Here is a 17,091-nt window from a genome sequence, read left to right as displayed (position 1 = left end):
CACCCGCCACACCAGAGCCAAATCTCTCGAACGTCAATGTCTTGTTTTTGTCCCTTATTGTTTTTCTGCTCACTTTTGGAGTACCGTCTGTTTCTACTCTCATCTTGTCATTTCCTTTTCAGAGTCTGTTCACAAGACTTAGTGGTTTGAAAGGAAAGGCTCACTTTTGCTCCACATGGGCCTCTAAGTTAATATAACCTTGATGCAAGGGTAGGAGACGTTTTCCTATAACATTCATTGCTTGACCATATATATATATATATATATATATATATATATATATATCACACTAACCTCCAAAACAATTGCTAGAACTGTTTCATGAGTCGTCTGATGTCAGGTGGTAGTGGTGACGATGATGCTACTTGCAGTTTATTTTAGACAAAATAATTTTCTCAAACAAATCCTCACCTTTGGCCGTACCATGCATGGCCTCCTTTTTATCAAAGTCAGCAGTGATCCTGTGCATTAAAACAATAACTTGGGCGATGTTTGTCATTCTCACATTTGTCATCAGGCCAGAGAGAAAATGATAATAGATCAAGTTTTTGTTGAGTTTTGACGGTGACGGCTTTTCATTTTGTAGGAAACAAATCTCATAAGAGAACTGCTATGGGAGGGGGGTGTAATAATTTTTCCATTTGCCCTTTTTCATCTTCCAATTAAGTTAACGGGTTAAATTCCTTGTTGGAAATAGGAAATATGGTGAAAACTAAAAATGACGATTAATATTTTGATAGAATTCTGTGGTGAAAATCTGTGCACATACAAGGGGAGAGTCAATGTGCTGTGAGAAGTGAAATATGAGAATTTCCAACTTATCTCTGCACTTTTCTCCCCGAGGCTCTGACCGTTATCCACGTTCTTCGCTTACATTCTCTAAGTTTGTACATAAGCACAACCATGTCTCTGTTTTACATTTCAACTGTCCGTCTACTCTTTCTCATCCTGTCTCTCTCGCCTTCTGTCTCCCTCCCTTTCTCCCCCTTCTCTTTTCTCTGACTTATCTTTCCATTCTGCAGTAATGAGCGTGCTGTAGCTGCAGGCCTGTCCGCTCTCTGTGTTAATCCTTCCTTTCAGCTGGAGGGCCATTTAGAGTACAAGCACCCACAGCCTGTTCCAGACTTTAATTAAACATTCTTGGTGTCGCTGTGTTACCTTGCACTCACGCTCTCTCTCTCTCTTTCAGACATGCACACGCATGTGTGTACTCTCTATCCCCAGCATGCAACTAGTGGAATTAATGCACATTATATTTATTTGGCAGCCGCTGTGGCTCATACCTGTCTGCCCGGTTGATAGGGGCAGTCATCTATCACACATTTCATCTTTTTTTGGTTTTCAAAACAGCAACAGTCAGTGATGCAGATCAGGTCATCAGAATGTGTCAGTCATTCCCCTCATTTGCTCAAATATGTATTTTACTCCTCTCTGGCTGACATGTTAGAGATTTGAAAGACGTTCTCTTATGACTCCGTTCAGACAAGATGAAGTATTGCAAAGCGGTTATGTTATTCTTCTACTTAGTGATTTGAGGAGGGCACGGTACAATTTATTTGACTTTGAGAAATTTGCTACAGGCGTAAAGTAACAAAGCCTGCACTCCATAAATCAATCCGGAGATATCTGGCTCCACAGTTTACCCATGCATGCACACAGCTTTGTGTACACACCCTATGTTCATGTATGGGACACTCGCACAAGCTTTTTCTCCAATGGACATTGCTCTATGAAAAGAGCATTTTGGTGGCTGACATTCAAGTTATGTGATTTTGGCTTGGTGAATTTGTGTGTGTGTGTGTGTGTGTGTGTGTGTGTGTGTGTGTGTGTGTGTGTGTGTGTGTGTGTGTGTGTGTGTGTGTGTGTGTGTGTGTGTGTGTGTGTGTTTTTGTATGTGGCTTGGCTCAGACTCTTTCTGCAAGTCTGGCAGGTTGTCATGGTATAATGACTAAAATCTCTGCGCTCTAAAGGCTTTCCCTGCTTGCTGCAAACATGCATGCACAAGGAGACATGCATGTAAATAGACATGTTCTGTGCACACACAGATACACATCATTAATGCCGATCGGCCAATCGCGACAGCGGCTCGGTCAAGATAAACCATTTCTCACCAATCAGATGCAGAGGAAGGCTGGAATACACAGCGCTGGTTCCCCCTCACTGTGAGTGAGTGTGTGTTATCTTCCCTGGACCAACAGAAAGCCTCATTCATACTCAGGTCTTTATAACTAGCCAAAGAAAGACTAATTTGGGTGGAGGGTTTTTCTTTTTTTTTGGCGGAGGGGGTAGTGTGGGGGAGCTGTATTGTTTGCCTAATCCGCAGTGACTGCGAAGTTGTACGCTGTGCAAATAACGCATATTTGAGCAGCTCTGCACCAAAGTAAAGCTCCTTCCCCCCAAATGTTGAGATAAGCATTGGGCTTGGTTTTTTTTTATTCAGAGAGCAATGTCTTAACGGTCAAATCTTTTTGTGTCCCTCTCTCTCTCTCTCTCTCTCTCTCTCTGTGTGTCTCTCTCTCTCTCTCTCTCTCTCTCTCTCTCTCTCTCTCTCTCTCTCTCTCTCTCTCTCTCTCTCTCTCTCTCTCTCTCTCTCTCTGTCTCATGCCATTTTGTTTTCCACCAGAGCTGCACAACACATCAAATCACATTGGAAAAACTGGCATTGCGAAATGACTTGAATCACAGAAGAAATTGTGGAATTCTTATCTTGTTGCTTATCAGCGTCTGTGTCTGTAGAGAGATGGGACGGGATGAGTTATGACATTTTTCTTTCAGAGCAGACAGAAGAGAGGCTGCTGAGTGACAAGGAGGCTGAAACATCTCTTCAGAGATTTTTCTTCTGATCATTTCTCCTTTCTCTGACCTCTTCCTCTCTTTTACACGCATCGCTATCCAAGCTTCTTGTTTGAGAGAGACTGTCAGACGACCTTTCAGAAAAGCATCATTAATTAACTGTCTCCAAAATGTCCTGTATATGTTTAGACGTGTAGTGTTTAATCAATCAATAATTGAATCAGTTAGCAATCCATCCATCCATCCATGAGTGTTAAGTCCAATCGGTTTCTATATAATATGTTATGTTGAATTGAATCATTCCATCCCACATATATACATGCAACCAACCAACCGTCCCCTTAAATTCATTTGTTCCCTAAACGTGCCAGAATTTTTTCTATAATCTTTAATCTTACTTAGAAAGAAAACCAACAAACACAGCTGGTTTGACTCATCCAGACAATTAAACACCTAAACCAGCGAATCAGTCGAGTAATAACCCAACCAGTCAGTCAATCAGTCTGTTGGTGAGGATCAGGTCCAGGTCCATCACTCTCAGAGGACAGAGTGAAACACCCCTGTGCTGCACTAGAACTGCCTTGTCCCCCCTTGTCTGTTTATGAAGACAGTAGACCCTCACTGGTCATGTGCTGTGTTAAAGTGTGTGTCTGCGTGTGTGTGTGTGACGGTAAGCTGGCACGCATCGGGCCTCAGTGAAATGTTTCACCTTGTTTGACGTAGAGCATCCACGGCTGCTAACGTGGCCCTGGGCCGCATGCAGAGCATTTTGACGTTGTGTCAGTGTAAATCTAAACGTTCTGACACATTGCCTTTCTCCGCAACTTCACAGGTTTTCCCTTCACATGGCCCAGGGCGGACTCGACTATCTTGCCCACTATTTGACATTCAGATCAGTCAATCCATAACATTAGCATTGGTTCTCAAACACAGGAGACTCTCTGGCTTGGAGCACATAAGTCAAACAGAGTGCACCAAAGAGGGCCTGATAAGGAATATGGGCTAAGAGCTAAATCCGCTGTTTATTCTTTAGCGATTTAAGCCTCAATAAATTCAGACAGCTGCAGCAGTTAGTGCCATTGTGTCACCTTTTGAATTACTGCGATAGATCTCGGTATCAGAACTTTAAAGGCCCTGTGTAGTTCCGGGCCTTTTCCCTAATCTCCCAGTCATCTGCATAGAACTGCATAAAACTACCTCTCACAATGGCCGGCGCAGATCAACACCAACAAGGCTAACTTGTCCAACAAAGTGCTGCTTTATTTCAGCCACCCTTTAAAACACACAAGCGATAATCTAGGGGGGGAGTGTTTGGATTTGAGGTCTGAATCTCTCAAAAGCAAAGCAGTGCTCCCCTTTCTTCCCCTTTTTGCTGTATTGAGGAATTCCCTTATCTCGCCCCACCAGTGGCGTCGCACAGAAAAGAGCAGGCCGCTCCATTGTCAACCCCTTAGAGTTCCAGTCTTGTTTGATAGTGTTTTCTGCGGGTCACTTGACACCCCCCTCCTTCTTTTTCTCCGACACCCCCTCATTGTTTGCCTCTTCTATTATTCCCCCTAACCAGATTCAGGGTGTTTTGGGATTTTTTTTTTTGAAGGAGAGTCGGGGGGTATTGAAAAGTAGGATGAAGGGAGGATAGGGAAGTTTGTCATCATTTTGAAACAGTGAAAGGCCTCAGTCTGCTTGCAGCCAGTCAGGGTGAACCGAAAAGTCACGGAACCATATGGAGCCTCCAGACAATCAAATTACCGTTTTTCTCCTGTCCTTCTCCCACCCCCCCTTCTTCTTTCTTCTTTTCGTTTTCTTAAAGAAATTACCAGCGACCCCTGAATCAGTGGAATATGTGGCCGAATTCCGCCGCTCCTAATAACTTAATGAAATAATGAGATCTTCTGTTGTCCATCATTCCCTATAGAATTCTGGGGAAAAGCCTGGCTCTAAGCGACAAGGTGGGGGCCAGGGTTAGGGTAATATATTCTAAACTTCCATCGAATTTCAGTCGTTTTTAGAAAAAGGATGTTCAGCATAGGACAATAAGCCCAGTCGTGTTACATAATTTACATTCAACATGAGCAATAGCTATTATAAAGTCTATTTTTGCTCCATTCGAGTCTACACCTCTTGTGCCGCTAATAATTCCGTTAACTGGCTGTAGTGACAAAGTCAAAACACTGTTTGGATATTTGCAGTTACAGCTGCAGACAGTATTACAGCTGATGTGAAATATGACTGTTTTATCTCCTGTGGAAGAAGAGGTTGTCACTATCTCCTCTAGGACTCGCTTCTATTTGCCATGGTAACAACCCCCCCCCTCCCACCACCACCCCTCCATCCATTTAAATGGCAAGGTGAGTGGCGAATGGCCAGGGGGTGTTCCCGGGAGCCGAGAGACACGCACGTGTTTTGGGGTAGAACTCACGCCAGAGTCAATGCCTGGGTGGCCAATTAGCAAAAAGGAAAGAAAAGACCCTGTGCCATCAACCAATGACGGCTGGGAGAGAGGAGAAGGGGGGGGGGGGGTTTTGTCTGTTTTCCTCTCCCTTTCCTCCCTCCCTCTGTTTCTCTTTTGCTCTCTAACTCTGTCTGTCAACTTGGTGTCCACAGCAAAACTCCGTCGGAATACCCAATGAGGATTACTAGACTGGAAGCAGTGGGATTTCTGGAGTTGTGTATGTGTGTGTGTGTCTGTGTGTGTTTATGTATGTACGTGTGGCTGTGCGTGTGTGTGTGTGTGCATGTGTGGGTGTCTCACTTGTTGGTGGAACAAAAATGTCCTAGTGTGTCCTTAGACAGACATTTGGCTGTGTCCCATTGGCCATAGAGGATTACAAACCCTCTCTTTGCCTCTTCACACTGGCCCACAGTGCTCCACTCCCCCCCCCCCCCCCCCTGGCTAATGACCCAGTGAGACACATTCATTCCTTCAAACAGTCCTCAGATCTGGGCTCATCCCTGATATTTCCCCTACATTACACATTTGAAGACCAGAGGCTGATTATCAAGAAATCGCGGAGATTTAAAATATCCGGTCTGCGGATTCTCGTGCACCTCCTCAGGCTACTGCTCCAAAGATTTTGACAAGTTCAAGTTGCAGTTGCAGAAAAAGGCCACTTGGCTTTGTTGAGCAACGATTTCCGAGTCGATCTAACCTGTGGGATTTTTATGGGCCATAGACCTTAAGAAATCTATCTGGAAAGTAAATGGCTCGCAGTTAATATTGATGCTAAAGTCATTAAGCATATGCTTGAGTCTAAACCACTCCAGTTGCTGTTCAGCTCCGTGGGCGTTTGGCTGCTCTAATGCTTCAAGAGATCAACAAGGCGGTGGTTTAGCCTCGTTCCTCCCAGGCCCGCTCATTAAAGACATGGGAGTGGATGGAGTGTAAGACAGACCTGTGGCAGCCTGTCTTTCAAAGGTCTTTTACTTCAGTCTTCATTTTCTCGCCCAGCGCCTCCAGATATTCTCCCTGAGCTGCTCCTCCCTGACGCCACGCCAAGCCCTGAGCACATTACTCGCCCTCCAGCAATACATAACTATGTATACACACACCAGGGAAAGGAGTGGATATGACAGGCAGAGCTCAGGGCTGCAAAAATTTGTTTTGATCAAAGTGGGTTTGTAGTAACATTGAATGTGAATGTTCCGATTTTTTCATACTTTGAATACTTTCAATTGTTATTATTCAAGGAAACAGGAGAGGCTTCCTGCACATATGACCTATACACTGTAGAGACTGAGATTTGATATAGTTATATTGTAATACCCTAATTAACCTTTCTTTCAGAACAGTTGTAAATGCATTCAATTGTGGTGCTGCACTTACAGTAGGTGCATTAGAATGAATGCGTCTGCGCTTTTGGACAAACAGTCCAATTTTAATGACTCCAGGCCTCGCTGTTGAAATTGAGAATAACTAATGAGTGTGTGCCAGTGGGTGTGCGTGCGTTTGTGTGCAAGCATGCAATTTTGTGTGTGTCTGTGTGTCCGGGTGCGTGTTGAGGAGCGCAGGCCTGGAGTGGGGTGCTGCTACCGCATTCGGGTCTTTGTGGCTCTCTGTGAAGCGGGGTCGACCTTGTGGGGCTCTCCTCTGGGGCCCAGACAAAGCCGGTGCAGGATTATCCACCCCGGGACAAAGTGTGTGATTACCATGAGAAAACAGCCAGCTCCAGCCCCATAGCCAAGGACTGCCAGGCCTGCTGGAGAGGTGGGCCGCCACTCATTAGCTGCAGGGAGAAGTTGAATGCGGGCACACACTCACCGCCTTAGACGCACACACACGGAAACACAATGGCACACACGCACATAGTGATACGCATGCTCATACTGATACACGTACGCGAGCACACAATTATGAACGTTTCATAATTTGTGAACAGCACGCCTCAGGTGAGCCGGTATTTGTATGATGAAAATGAAATTTAGTTATCTGGACTGAACCAGGTCTTTTGTACAAATCCAAACAAAACTAGAAGAAAACCCAACTCAAACTTAAAGCAATGTTACTTTCTTATTCATGCAAACTTAAGCAGAATGAGTTTACCGACCACAAATACACCAAATACATTCTGGAGTTTAACTCTTAACTCCATGATGCAGAAAAATTCTAGTGTTGTTTTGACGATATGACAATAATTTGTGCTTTTTGTAAAAAAAAGAAAAGCACATTGACAAAAATGAGAATGGTACAAGTTTTTTTGAATATGTCACCTTTTGTTTTAATTAAATACCATTGACATGATAATAATTTATGACTCAGAGTAAATTGTGATTAAAAACTCACAAAATAATGTAGGTTTTTGTTTGGATGTTAAAAAAAGTCGAATGTAAGGTGTATACTAGCAGTTCACTCCACTGAGCAATGATATCTTTTCTCATGTAATTAATCACACGTTCACCATATCGTTATTAGAGTCCAACTGATATGGACTTTTGGGGGCTGATGCTGATATTAGATAAAAGTAAATATTTTATACGAATATATCGGCCGATGTTTTTGAAGGTTTTCCCTCTACTTTGTCGAGGGTCAAGCACAGAGAATGTTGCACCTTCTACAGATTGTTATTCCCAATGAGGAAAATTGTGATTTGGGAATATCACATTTGACTGATTGATACGTATTTAAAAAATATGTGGCAATGATTCCTCATATTGGCCAACCAGGATCCTGCCAATAATTAATAAACCAATAAATCATTCTGGCTGCACTTATATGTAACCAAATTGGAAATATGTTTGATGTAATATTGTGATATTGATTCAGACCAATCTTGATATATCCCTGATGTGAATATTTGTGTGTCTGTGTATAAAAAGGCTAAACCATGTACGTGTGCATTTCTTAACGTACATCAACACGTGGTTTGCAGCTACAAAGTGCATAGAGTGTGAGTGTGTGCTCCACAATGCACAGGCAGGGATTGGTTTCCCGGCCTGCTGCGACGACTCCACACACGACCACAGGTCTTTTGTGGAGTTTGCATTTTAAGCCCCCAGATCAGTGGATTTCGCACCTCTTCACTGAAGAGTGTCTCTGTCTACCCTGGATTAAAGGGATGAGCTGATACTCTGTCTCCTCATCCCTCTGTCTCCTCGCAGGAGGACGAGGGGAAGATGTCTTTTGTTGGAGGAGAGAGGCAACCCCACTCGAGTTGAGCTGGAGAGGCCTCGGCGATGGAGGAGGTCTGGGAAAGGAGCAGAAGGAGGGAGGATGGGAGACATGATTATTGATGAAGTTTTCAAAAGACGCCTACGAGGAGGCTCCTCACTCCAAAGGCTGTAGAAGACAAGCGGACACGCTGAGAGCGAGAGGGAGAGATGATGAGCGTATTGTTTTAACGGGGAGGCCGCTCTCAATCATTGGGGAGGTCAAGAGTTCGGGCCCCTGCCACTTTGACCCCTCACTGTTACAGCAGTTTTTGTGTAAAAGCCACTCTTTTATGTCTTTGTTTTTTTTACAACTTTGTGCTATTTTATGATCTCTTTGTTTCCTCATGGTTGGGAGGAGTAGAAGTAGCAGTGGGCAGGACGGACTGAGCTGGTGGGGAAATGTATTGCTCCAGACATATGCCTTCCTGAAAATGACTTCTCTTGCTTTGTTTGACGTCATCTTTGTTTTTTTGAAGCCATTGTCTTCTTTCTGTCTTCTCCTTCACTTTCATTTATCTTTAAGTGGCTTCTGTCCTTCTTTCAGTCCAATTCCTCGCCCTTTTTTCTGTTCTCCTATTCCTCTCCAGGGTGGGAGACAGGTCACAGCTTTAGGGGGACGGTGAGCCTGTCACGCGTGGCTTTGTCTCGGCCTGCACCAAAACATGCCGTCACGAGTTACCCCGGCAACTGCCTTTCCTTTTTTTTTTTACCACCCTACTGTAGTTTGGTGGAAATGGCAACATTCCTCCTCTGTCCGGTGACTCTCCAGTGACTCCCCCAAAAGGTCACTGTGACTTTTAATTCCTCCCCTGATGGTGTGATTCACGATTCGCCCTCTTTTGCCGGTTTGTGTTTCATGTGTTTATATTTGACTTCCAAAAAAAGCCAAAATAAATTCCAATCTGATCGGGCACTCGGCTATTCATCTACCTGGAGAAGGTTGCCAAAATGCTCTTCGCCGAAGCAGGAGTTGTTGAATGTCACGGGAGAGAAATGAATCCTGGTGCATTGCTCTATAAATATTTGACTCTCCTTCCTCGAGCCCTCACCGCGAGAAGAGGCTCTGCCTATTCCTGCTCTCCTTACCGGGGGGAGCAGGGTGGCACGCCGTCTGATTAATTGACTCAAGCAAAGCATAGATCATGTTTTTTGGGAGACCTAGAAAAAGTTTGGGCCTCTCCTCTGTATCCTACAGAACATCTTATTCAGCAGTAAATTTGAGCGTGTTATCAGTAAAACGCTGCTAAAGCCTGCCCTGCTTCTTCCCACTTTCCTTTGCAGTCTCTTCTCAGACCTGAGCTGTGTGCAGCTGTGGTATCCAATATATTTAATTTATAGATGTATCGATATCAGAATGATCATAATCATGTGAATAAGAATCATATTAAAAAATATTCAAAATTTCATCTTTAGTCTAAGACCTAAATTTAGATAATATAGGTTGTTGGAGTTACTGTTATAACAGTGTGGGAAAACCTGTGAATATGTTGCTTGTCTTTGGAACATACTTCCCAAGAGAATAGCTTTCATGTGTGTGTGTGTGTGTGTGTGTGTGTGTGTGTGTGTGTGTGTGTGTGTGTGTGTGTGTGTGTGTGTGTGTGTGTCTGTGTCTTTGTGTGTGTGTGTCTGTGTGTGTGTGTGCGCAGACTATGAGATCATCTGTGAGTATCACAGATGGCCTGGGGTCCCTTCGCTGACATGACTCTCATTTATAACCATCAGGGGTGGATGCTGCACCCTTGTCTCTCTACTGAGCTCATTCTCCTTCACACACACACACACACACACACTCACACTCTCTCCATCAGACATACACACACACACACACACACACATATACGCACACAAACTATGGACTGGTGCACCCTGCCTAGCAACGCTCGGCACTGGAAGGCATCGCACTGCTCTGTGGTCCAACTCTATATTCAGCTGAATCAATGGATGGTTGACGCTTGAGGATTTGGCTGCTGTCCACAAGGGGGACTGTTTGTCTTTGCTGGTTTTGTCATCGCAGTCACCACAGAGTTATGTCACTTTCTATTTATCCAGACAACCACACAAAGAGGAAAAATATTTTTACTGAATATTTCTTGTGTTTAAATTCTTAAAAATGATATTATAAATATTATTTTTTAAACCCTGGCTTCCCTCTGTTCAACAGTTCCTTATGATTTTGAATTCCTTGAGTAAGGGAACTCAACAAGCTGTTACACACACACACACACACCCTCCCACCGTTTCAAACCATCTACAGCAACCAGTGTTCAGTGAAGAAAAAAGGATCAGTTCCTTCTGGTGTGTTCCCTCCGTCCGTTTAGCATAGGTCCCCACCCTGGGGCCTTCAGGCATGGCTCGGTGCCCTGATGCTGGAGTCTGGGGGAATGCACACCCTGCTGAATGCTTTCTAATGCCTCAGAATGGTCTGTAATGAGCTTGGAGATGCGGCGCTCCGTATGGCGTAGTTCACCTGGGAAAATCCCAATCTGTGCATCGGACACAGGCCTGTGTTTTCCTTCACCCCCCCCCGCACACACACACATAAAACCAGAAACACATTCAACTGGGGTTTTGCAGCCTCAGCACACTATTGTCCATTAAGTGAATAGAGCTGGAACGTGGTCAGTCACGGTTCCATTAGGGTGTGTTGTGTGTTTGAGGACTGATGTGTGCTCTGTGTGTGTGTGTGTGTGTCTTAATATCATTCTGTGTTTTACATCTAATTTTGTGCTTGTCATCTCCAGTTTTGCACTTGTTCCCCGTTATCGTCCTTGTGTCCAACATCTTCAAAGAATTCGTTTAAGTATTTGAGTAACAACAAATATGCAGAATATGTAAAACGACACCAACTAACCTCCGTGCTGGTGCTGGGCCCTAATTAACAATAGAGGTGCCACATATAACCCCATTCGTTCCCTCTCTCCTCCCCTCCAGCCCCCTCTCACTTCCACCAGTCTCCTCTCAGCCTCACAATTCTCTGGGGCCTCATAAACTAGCACACTGAATTTGGACAATCCAACATGTGATTTATTTCCCCTGACCAGGGCTTTATCCTTGTTATTAATTCCCTTGTCTTGTAACCTTTTCTGCATAAACCTTTTTCCTCAACAGTTTGCAGGTTCTCTATATATCTTTTTTTTTTTCTAATTTCTGTATTTTATTCCACCTGTTTTCTTTATTCCCTCATGTGAATACCAGTTGGAAATCAAGGATGTCTTGTGTTCTTTTCTTTCTCCATCCTTGCCTTAAATCCATCTTTTACACTGTACATCACTCTCTTTGTGTGTGTGTTTCCCCTCCATCACCTCCATTTGTGTCCATACAGCTGCAGGGCCTTCTAACATCCATGACCAGCAGTGAGAGGTGCTCTATCGGCAGAGGGTGTGAACGTGACCAAGCGGGGACTGCCCTCTCTTCCTTGGGCCACAAAGGCAGGATGGCCTGCAACAGAACATCAGCACCAACAGAAAGGCACCCGCTTTTGTTTGCACTTAATGGATGCTGCCCATTCACTTAAACGCTCCCCTCCTCAGTCTGAGCTCCTTTTATTTTTCGGTTGGGTCTTCTTTTCTTTCTTTCTTCCTTCTCTGTGCCATCAGAAATCAAATCTGTGGTCTGGCATCAATACAGTTGAGTGAACATCTCACACAAAATTCAATGGTGTCTTTGAACCTATGTAAATCCTCCACTTTAGCCATTTCTCTGTGAATGCTCCCTGCAGATGTGCACTTAGTCCCCCTCCTCACCTGAGCTTTACTGTTCCACTTCACAGAGCTTCTGTGGTCAGGTCAGCCGACCACGGTGAGCCTCTGACTTGTGGGCCCCTAAGTCAGGAGTTCGGGGTCCCTACTGCCCCCCAGAGGGAGTGCCTGTGGATGCAAGGGGAGGGCCAGGGGTGGCCCTGTTTGACAGCTCAACACACAGGGTCTGCTGGTGACCAGGGGGCCATCGAAGGGGCCTTACTATGCTGCTTTAGATAGAACCACACCCCGGTTCCATCCCCCAAGCCTCCAGGCTGTTGTTCCCCCGGAGAAGAGGGTGTGTTTGCAGGAGAGACCAGGCGAGGAGAGGCAGGGCCCGGGACAAAAGACGGTCCTCAGGCCAGCACTGTTCTGCATGGTAGCGGCTGTATTCTTCTCCCGTCTTTTTTTGCCTTTTCTTTTCTTTGGGGTAGCTGCCTTTGTGGGGACGCGATGGAGGCCGGGGGGCAGATATGATGGATGGAATTGGGGGTGGCATGGACAAGCTGGGGTCGGGGGCACGGGCCTCAGTGTCGTGCTCCCTGTCTGAGAGGAACGTGCAAGGCATGGGGTGGCCCTGGGTGGTAGGCGGACTCGGGCTGGGGGGGTACGGTTTTCTCTCTTTCATTCCGAGGGAGTGTGGATGGAAATAAGGGGGAGGACAGAAGCCTCGGTGTGAAGAAGTGTGTGAGAGATGTAAGGGTCTGTGCAGGGTATATGGTGTGTATGAAGAAAGATGTTGCTGCAGGTGGGAAATTTCCGGGGAAGAAGGAACACGTTGAGTAAAAACAATCACATTTTAGCCTCGTGTGGGATCCAGCTCCCCTGATGAATCTGCAGGAAAAATCCAACAGAAGCACAAACGCCCTCAAGCTGCTAAACTGTGGTTACCATCACAAAAATGTTCTAAAAGCAGTTTCCTATATGATGCAATTAAACATCAAATATCTAATAAAATTTTCCACATAATTTTAAAATTTGAATAAAGGAAGAGACCAGAGGTGTGTGCATAAAGTGTGCACATACTACTGTATATGGAGCTCCACTCTCTGGGGGTGAAAAGACAGATGAGGATACAGAGTTGGGATGAGGCCACAATATTTCATCATAGACAGTATAGAACCAGGGCTGGATAAATTGTTTAAAATAATCATGATATGGTCGTCTTTCGGCCGACGACATATAATACCACACGCACGGTACGAGACGCTGTCATCAATTCTGAAGCTTCACTCTCTTCTTCCCCTCTCTGGTTTCTTTTGTAATCCACGTAACATCTTCCTCTTCACATCATGAGGATTAGAAATAGTAGTTTTCCCGAGGGATCGACCTCCTCCCTCACTGCACCTGCACACTGTGGAATGTCCTCAAAGCAAATCAATGACGGCCCGCTTCTCAACTTCCCTCTCCCACTGTCCACCTTGCATTGAGGAATGCCCAAATCCATAGAAATACATGAGCGAGAGCTTAAAACCACAGGAATACCTTTTACCAAACCCCCCATTCACCCAATCACACTCTTTTTTGACAAGCACTTTCAAAAACAAACATCACATCAAGTGATCTCTTATTATCTTAGAATCAGCTGTTTTATTTTCTTGTTTGTTTTCAAAACTTGTTCGAAATGCTTCGGATTGTTGTCGAGGTCCTTGAATGGGGCTCTAAGACAAACAGTAACACCTCATACCACTCGCACTGTTGTCTTTCAGATGAACTGCGGCTCTTTGTTGACACATACAGACCACCTGCTGCATGACAAAGCGCCCCTACGCCACACTTTCACTCTGCCCTCACCGAAAAAAAGATACCAAACCTCCTCCTGGTGAGGAAAAAGACAAAACAAAAAGGAAATCAAGGCTGATGCCAATCTTCCGCCCATCAGATACCAATCAAGTCCTGGCAACCTGCTGGCATCCCTCTGGACGACTGAGATCACTATCTGGCAACATGCTGGTCGTCCAGTAGCAGGCAGCCCGGTGGCTGTCACCCAGTGCCCAGAGAGAGACATCCTCTTAGGGCTGGGACAAAGGTGGCTGGTCCTCAGGGATTACCCATTAGCATGCTAGTCTGTGTGTTTAACACTGGCCTGAATGGAAAGGACAAGAGCCAGCAACCCAGTCTATTCTTAAGCAGGGAAGTGTTACTGTTTCAGCTGCTAATGCTGCTCTGACTTATGCATATATACGCATACATGCATATATATGAGAGGAATTTTTGTTACCATCGGTATTTCTGACTGATTTCATGACAGCTCTGCTTTGTGAGGTGAAATGTGTAGTTCAGGTTTGAATTACTGAAATTATAAAATGAAGACCTTAGTTTCCAACTGAACATGTTTTTATCACAATCATTATATCGAAGATATTGAGGCTCAAGACTTTAAAATCTGTATCTCATGTCTTTGACTTTGTCCGAACAATGTGGCTGGTTTTGAACTTCTGCACTGGGCCTTATCAGACTGGGACGTTACAATTTTTTATGGCGGCACGTGGCTCAGGAGGAAGAGTGGATCGTCCTCTAACCAGGAGGTCAGTGGTTTGATCCCTAGCTCCTCCATTCCACCTGCCAAAGTGTCCTTGGGCAAGATACTGAACCCTAAATTGCCCATGAAAGCTTTGTTGACAGTGATGTGTGATAGAGGAAGTGATGAACATATGGACTTTATGAATGTGTGAATGGCAAAAGCTGTACTATTAAAGTGGATAGTTCACCCAGAGATGAAAATTCACAGGGGTAAAGTTTGTTGCAGCAGAATCCAATACAATTGAAGTAACTGGTGACCAATTCTTCAGATGTAATAAAACAACAGAATAAAACATAACATGCCTCCGTACTGCTCGTGTGGACTCAAACACTTCACCCACCCCTCCATCGGCATAGTGGTGAGTAGATAATGAGTGAATTTTCATTTTTCAGTGAACTATCCCTTTAAGTGTTTTGAGTGGTCCAGATAAGTGCTATATAAAAATATATATATAGATCGTTTTTATTGTCAGATGTGCAGAATCACTGAGAAACAGCAGGGACGCAGGAACCAGAGTCTGATCCACTTTGGGATTCTTTCGACTGTGTGACGAGACCTGGACGTTGAAACCAGGCGGCAGGTGAAAGGATGCCTGCTCTTCTGCTTCAGTGAAACAACCTAATTTCTAAATGGTGATTCAGTGATGTGTGTGTTTGGGTGACCACCGTCTTTTTTTCTCTGCGTGTACGTGTCAGCCCTAATGATGTGTAAAGACGCCTGTATGGAAATGTGTATTTGTGATCCCCCCTCTGTGATTGTGTTTTGTGTGTCTCTTTTGCGTGCTGCTGTGTGTGTGTGATTATGTGCTCAGACTCGCTGGCTGGTGACTGATAATAACACAAGAGGCCGTGTGTTTGTGGATCTCTTAGCTGAGGAGATTCCCACCGTGCTCAGTGTGTCTGGGCCCTGTGTGTTTTTGGGGTTGCACGCGTGACTCCGCCAGCTGTTCTATTCTCCTGTTGGCCCCCTCAACCCTGCCCAGCCCTCGCCCCTTGCCGACCCCTCCTTCCCTCAGAGGCGTGCTCTTCATCTGATAAGGGCCGCGCTGGCCAACCCTCAGCGGAGCTCCTCAGAGCCCCTCAGAGCTGCTCCACGCTAACAATGCGCCCGCCTTCCCCTCCACGTTCACACCATTTACATGTGAAAACACTGGGTCTTATCTCCAGTTCACTGGAGCTATGGCACAACAGCCAAGTGAGTGTGCACGTTGGTATATGTGTGAGTGAAAGTAGGCTTGAGAGAGAGAGAGAGCTGCATGAGTGAAAGCGAAGTGAACAGTGAAACACTCATGAAGCTAAATCTGTATTTATGTCCCTACTTGAGCTTTAGTTTCCTTCCTTTTTCCTGTAAGGGAATATATTGAGAAACTATACAAACAAATTCAAATCACAGCAAGTATTGCCGAGCACTAGCTGAAAAATAAAACCCTTTACTATAAGTAGGATATGAACCAGCTTTATCACACTTGCACTGTATCCAATAGCTAGTGGCTACGGTAATGCCAAATGAAAGACCCCTGTGAGATCTCTGATCCATCACCTTGGAATATCGCCACAGTGTCCGTTAACTACAATCCTCATCTGCAAGAACACATCACTGCTTTCCTAGCTGCACCCAACACAGCTACTACTCAATCAGACTTTACTTGTACAGCCCATATTCACCAATCACAATTTGAAGGTGCAATGTCCTCTGCCATTAACCCTCGACTCAAAATTATATGATGAAAGACTATGTAAGGGAACCCTCTCCCAGGCTGTGGCTCAGGAGGTAGAGCGAGTCACCTACTTACCACAAGTTCAGCAGTTCGATCCCGGTCTCGCCCCTTCTGCATGTCAAAGTGTCCTTGGGCAACATACTGAATCCTAAATTGCGAAACTGTACTGCAAAGTGCTTCGAATTGTGATCAAGAGTATAAAGCACTTTTTTTTTTTTTTTACATTTTTCATTTAGCTGACGCTTTTATCCAAAGCGACTTACAATAAGTGCATTCGACCATGAGGGTACAGACCCAGAACAACAAGAATCAAGAAAGTACAATTTCTTCAAAAAAGCCAAACTACAAAGTGCTATAAGTAAGTGCCATTTAAGTGCTACTAAATTGTTAGTTTAAACTTTTATTCATGATATCGCTATTGACAGTCATAGTCTTATCTCTGGGCAGGCATACTGTATATCTAGGCAATTTTAGATGTCAAACTACTACTATAATTCCTCTTTTCCTTTCTCTGCATGACTGAAAGGTTCACTGACGTAACACCTTTTAGTCTTGGTCTCATCTTCTGTGGAGGAAATAGGGAGAGCATCCTCTGGGCCAGTGTCACACCATATCACAGCACATGCAGAAATGCCCAGCTGTCGAGCACAGCGAAAGAGAGAGAGAGAGAGGGA

The sequence above is a fragment of the Hippoglossus stenolepis genome, chromosome 5 (genome assembly GCF_022539355.2).
Source record: "Hippoglossus stenolepis isolate QCI-W04-F060 chromosome 5, HSTE1.2, whole genome shotgun sequence".
Taxonomy (NCBI): Eukaryota; Metazoa; Chordata; class Actinopteri; order Pleuronectiformes; family Pleuronectidae; genus Hippoglossus; species Hippoglossus stenolepis.
The sequence above is the reverse complement of the archived record's forward strand: the minus strand, read 5'-3'. Positions refer to the sequence as shown.